Source organism: Hyaena hyaena, unplaced genomic scaffold (assembly GCF_003009895.1).
Source record: "Hyaena hyaena isolate Hyena2069 unplaced genomic scaffold, ASM300989v1 scaffold_396, whole genome shotgun sequence".
Classification (NCBI taxonomy): Eukaryota; Metazoa; Chordata; class Mammalia; order Carnivora; family Hyaenidae; genus Hyaena; species Hyaena hyaena.
Genome location: NW_024081027.1, coordinates 820,700 through 826,699, shown reverse-complemented (window position 1 = coordinate 826,699; position 6,000 = coordinate 820,700).

The following is a 6,000-nucleotide window of genomic DNA, read 5'->3' as shown; positions in this document are numbered from 1 at the left end:
GGGAGGGAGCGCCGGGGCTGCTGCGAGCGGCCCGCAGGCGAGGGGAGGGGGCTGCGGGCGGTGGCGCGGGGAGCCGGGCCCGCCCCTCGGCCGCCGAAGGGGAGACGGGGGCGCGCGCGCTCGATCCAGACTCGGGAGGCGGCGGGCGGGAGCGCGCCGGCGGCGGTGGGGAGAGGCGCGGTGGAAGGAGGGGCGGCTTCTCCGCGGCTGCGCCCGAGGGCCCCAGACCCCCAGCCGCTGGGGCTTCGGGAGGGAGTCCCTTGGGGTCCCGACAGGGCTTAGTCCCTTCCTCCAAACAGACACACCTGCCCCGGCCCCTTACCCCAACCACCTGGCGACCAAGGCCCGCCTGGACGCGGATAGGCTGGGCCCTGGCAACCAGGGGGCGGGACCATCGTGCCTCGTGCACAGTCAGCCAATCCCGCGGCTCAGTGTCCCTGGTCCCAGTCCTCGCCTTCTCCACCGCGGAGGCCCGGCCCCTCAGGGTCCCCGCGGGCCTCCGCCCCTCTCATACCCATAGCTTTTCCCAGACCCCAGGAAACCCCTACTTCGGTTGGGGAGGCGGGCAACGGAGAGAATGCAGCCGTGGGAATTTAGGGGTAGGATTGGGGAGAACACAAGAAGGAAGGATGGGGAGGGGGGAGAGCGAGCTGTGAGGCTCCCGAGCCCTTTGTGGGGCAGGGCACTCCACTCTCCACCCCCTCCTGTGTCAGGTCAGCAAAAGCATCCAGGCAGAGCCGAGCTTGGGGGGCGGGGTACAAGTTGGGGGGGGGTGTCAAAACTGGTGCATGAAGGAGCAGAGCAGATCCTGTCCGAGGCTGCCCAGCACAGCCGGCTGGAGTGGGAGCGAGTCTTTACCAACCGGCGCAAGGGTCTCAGTGGAGGACCTCCATAGGGGACTGGGGCCCGGAGAAGGTAGAAGTGTGAGGACAGAGAGGGCCGTCTTCAGCTGCCCCGCACTGGCCAACCGATGCCAGGCGCCCTCCTCCATCTCTGCTGATTGCTAGGACACCTACCCCCCTACACACACACACACACACACACACACACACACACACACCCCTACCCCCCTACACACACACACACACACACACACACAATGCTTCTACCTCCGATGCCTCCACTCTCCAGACTGAGCCACCCCCTCCCCATCCCAAAGAACCAGCACCTTCTGCCCCAACCCTTTCCCCATCACATGCCTGCATGCCCACACACGAGCAGTTCACTACTGTCTGAAACTGGGGGGCTTCCGTGCACAGGACAGGGAGGGGTGGCATTTGGCACCTGGCTGAACCTGTCCTGGAGGGATGGGGAAGACAGACTCCACTAGGATGTGGCCAGAAGCAGGGGGCTGGGGTTTCCCTCCTCAGGAGTTGTGCCCACAATTGAGGTTTAGGGAATGGAAGAGAGAGAGGGCAAGGTCAAAACTCTTTGGAATCCATCCTTTCAATGACCCCTCCCTCCAGCCCAGGAGAGGTGCCCCCTCACTATTCCTCAGGGCGCTGCCCTCCAGATTGGATCATTCTCTCCCTCACCTCCTCCCCAAGTCTTCTGAGTATCCCCTGTGTGAGTCCCTTCTGGTGTGACAGCAGCCTGGTTCCTCTGCTGCCCACCCGCCCATTCACCAGCAGTGCCCTTCTGAGCAAGTCACATCCACCGGGCCACTCCCAGATGCCTGCCCCTTACCTTTCATAGTGCAAGGTCCCTCCAAATCTCCTCTGAACCCACCCCGCATGTCATTGGGATCTGGGCTCTGCCCCCTTTCAAGAACATTCTTCAAATGTCCGATCAATGGGATGGATTACACAACCCAGAGTGTATCCCATAGAGGAATACTCCTCAGCAATAAAAAGCAACAAACTACTGGGGCTCTTGGGTGGCTCATTTGGTTAAGCCTCCAACTGTTGGTTTAAGCTCAGGTCATGATCTCACGGTTGGTGAGTTTGAGTCCCGGCTCTGGCTCTGTGCTTGGGATTCTCTCTCTCCCTCTCTCTCAAAATAAATGAATAAACTTTATGTCAAAAATTTAAAAATAAATAAAATCAACAAAGTACCAAGACACTCAAAACAGGGACAAATCTCAAAACTGTCCTGCTGAACAAAAGAAGCCATACACACACACACACACCCATGCGCTGCATGATTCCGTTTTATATAACATTCTGGAAACTGAAGCTAATCTGTAGTGTCAGAAAGCAAATCAGCGGTATCTGGGGCCGGTGGGAGAGAGGAAGACTTTGAACCACCCATTGCAGCCACTCTCCGCTTCCCAATCCTCAGAAATTGTGTGAGACAATAAATGCTAGTTGTTTTAAGCAGCTGGGGTTGGAGGTAATTTGTTCCACAGCAATAGATAACTGCCTGACATTCACAAAACCTTAAAAGCTGGGTGTTAAATAACAAGTGTTGGTGAGGATGGGAAGAAATCGGAGCCCTTGTGCACTGCTGGTGGGAATATAAGATGGTGCAGCCTCCGTGGAAAACAGCGCGGCGGTTCCTCAACAAAATTAAACAATTACCATATGATCCAGCAATCCCGCCCAAAAGCACTAGAAGCAGGAAGAGATATTGGCACGCCCGTGTTCAGACCCCCATTATCCACGATGCCAAGAGGTAGGAGATCCATCGACAGATGAATGGATAAACAAAACGTGGCGCATCCACACAATGGAATGGTTTTTGGCGTTAAAAAAGAAGGACATTCTGGCCCTGCTACAACATGGATGGACCTTGGCGACGACGTTGTGCTCGGTGACAGAAGCCAGTCACAAAAGGACAAATACGGTAGAATTCCACTTCCGTGGTCTCTCTCCAAGAGTCACATTCATGGAGACAGAAAGCAGACGCCGGGAGGCAGGGGGCTGGGGCAGGGGACAAGGAGCTGGGGGTTAATAGGGACAGAACCTCAGTGTTGCAAAATGCAAAGTGTTCTGGAGTTGGGCGGTGGTGACGGTCACAGAACAATGTCGGTGTACTCACTGCCGCTGAATTGCACACTTAACAATGGTGGCAACGGTTAAGTTCAATGTCACGGCATTTTGCCACAATGCTTTTCAAAGGCTGGATGTTATCAACATGGGAAAAACTCACGCGCCACCAACGAGGATGTAAAGCAGGCGGCCTTTCCGGAGAACAGCTGGAAAGCATAGTGCAGACGTGTGTCCGTGAGCTGGCTGTTCTACCTGAGGCATCTAAACCTGTGGCAGGTGCCTCGGAGCCCCCTCCGTATCATCCGAGCACCCGTGGGCCCCGTGTGCAGGGGAGTCAGAAGTGCCAGGGAGTCAACGCCCCCTCAGTCCCCCCTTCTCCAGAGCAGCCCACAGCCTGGCAGGACCTGAGGCGTCAACCCCTCACAACTCCGTGGCCCCTTGAGCCGGACAACTTGGAGGTGTGTCCGCCACCGTCTCCCAGCAGAACAGAGCCCCAGCTGCCTGTGCACCTGTTCCCTTTACCCTCATGGATGCCTGCTGGCCTCCTCCCTTCCCAGTTACCCCACTCCAGGGTGCCCTGGGATCCCCGTCCAGGTAGACTGTTTACAGCCAATTCCCTGTGTAGGGTCTGCAGCTATAGGAGCCTGAACTGAGACAACACCTCCCACCTCCCAGGTGTCCACCTACCCATCATTTACTGAGTGCCCCACCCACCCCGGCCCTGCATGCAGGCACCATCCCAAGGGTTGGGGACACAGCAGTCATGGGGTTTCCATCGCAGTGACCCTGGCGATTTGTACAGTGTGCAAAGCGATGCGCATCAGGATGCTCACCCCAGCATAAAGGTGTAGACAACCGCCCCGGGCATGGGTGCTCTCGGGGAGAAGCGGGCCTTCTGTCTGTCTGTCTCCCGGCTGCCTGTGGTGGAGCCCACACACTTCAGGGAGGCCAAGTCTCCAAGGGTCGCGCCCATTGCGGAGCTTCACCCAAGCTTAGGGGGTCTCAATCTTCAAGGTTTCGAACCTACGTCTCAGGTCTAGTGAACTCGTGAGCCTCTTTTGCCCGTGGGGGAGGGGTCTCATTCTCCCACTTGTCAAGGTCCCCTCTCCCTTGAGTTTTGCGGACAGAATGGGTCGGGCTTCACGAGATGCCTCCAGGCTGAACTGGGTGCTTTACTAGTTTCAGACTCAGCTTAGGCTTCCTTGGCCAGGGAGGGATGAGTGGAGGTGGGGAGGCAGCCATCCTTTTGAGAGGCTGGCCTCCCAGACTGGACTCCGGTCTCAGATCCCAGAGCCTTCTAGCCCTTGCGCCCTGCCCCCACCCCGAAGACCTGGGAGCAGCTTGCTCCTACCCATCCCCCAAGTCCAGAGAAGGCCTCAAGGCTGGGCAGGTGAGCACGCCCACTCTGCTCCTCTTCCCTTGCTGGGTGGTCACAGCAGGTGGGGGAAGCCCTCTCCCTGCCCCTTGACTTTGTTCTTCCCCTGGACTTGGTTGTGCCTCAAGGCCAGGTGGCTGCACCTTGTGGTGGGGGTGGGGGCAAGGAGGAGGAGGCCCTTCACCTGTTCCCCACAGGGTCACTACAGCTTGGATCCTGGAAGGGGCCCACAGGAGGGCTTTGGGAGCGCGGCACCTCCCGCCCCCCCTGGTTTCCCCGACTGCAGTCTGGCGCAAAGTTCTAAGACCTCCGCCCTCCGGCCCGCCCCCTCGTCCACCTCGAGGAGAGCTGGATTAGGATTAACCTCCTCCCGAAATCCCTTGGCGTCAGGAGTAGGGGGCGACCTGGGAGGACCCAAAGGGAGGCGGAGCCGAGCCGTCCCCTGGGCGGGCGGGGCGGCTCCCGGGCTCCTGTCCCGCCCGCCCGCCCTGACTCACCCAGGCTGGCCCGGGAACTCTGCGGGAGTCCCGGCCGCTCCGCTCCCAGGGACCCAGGAGTTGGGCCCAGCGTCCCAGCCAGAGCGGTGAGTAGGAGGCTCCCCGTCCCTGGGGACCGGGTGGCGGGGTGGGGGTCTGGCCCACGTGAGGGCCGCCCCAGGTGCCACGGGCACTGCCGCCCGAGCCCGAGGCCCGCCCGCCTGGGACGCAAGGAGCTGGGGAGGGGGTGGAGGCAGCGAGGGATTCGGCCGGCCGTGGCCAGCCCTAGGGCTCCCGTTAGGGAGCCCGCGGGCCTGGTGAGGACAGAATGAAGATCAGCAGGCTGGGGGAGCCCCCCAGGGGACCTGACCATGTTCCCTTTGTCGCCCCAGAACCCTGCCCCCCGGGGGGTCCTTACTCCCTGGGACTATTAGGCCTCAAGACTGCCCTGACTCCCAAGTCCTGGCTGGGCAGCTTGGAGAAGTCCTAGGTGGAGAGTCCCCAGGCCTGGGACCTGACCCAAGATCTGCTAGTAAGGGACCACCCCCACCCCGACCTTAGTTTCTCTCTTGTGTAAAAGTCAAAGGTTGGACCTGTGTGCCCTGAAGCCCGTGTCAGGGCTGACAGCTACCCCTGTGTCGTCCTTGCCTGGTAGCCTGGGCTGTGAGTGACGAGGGGGCTGGCCCTGGAGCACCCACCACTGCCCCCAGGAGGCCAGCTGGGAGCCTGGAGAGGGCCTGCGAGAGAAGGGGGTGAGGCATGGATGGTGGAGCTGAGGCTGGGGAGCGGGCATGACCGACTAGGACCCCAGGGCCTGCCCTGCAAAGTGGCCCTCTGCCCATCTTTTCTCTGCTAGAACACTCTCCTCTGGGCTCCTTTTGGTGAAGATGCTGCAGCCCAGTGAGAGGTTCTCACCCGAGATGAAACAGACAGGGCGCTACCGGGCCGACGAGACCTGGGGGTCAGGCCTCAAATACCACTTGTAGCTGTGAAAGCTTGAGCTGTTTTTGTCCCCTCCCCGTGAGGCTGGAAAATGAGGGTTGTGGTGCCCTCCCTCCCCCAGAGCTGGGATGAAAGGAGGCACGGAAAGTGCTTGCTGGCTGTCATGCATGTGGCCGTGCTGTTGTTTTCCTCTGGGCTCCCCATCCCTTGAGCCCTGGGCCCCGGGCCCTCCAGCTGGCCCAGCTCAGACAGAGGGGGGGCCAGCCTCGTGTGTGTG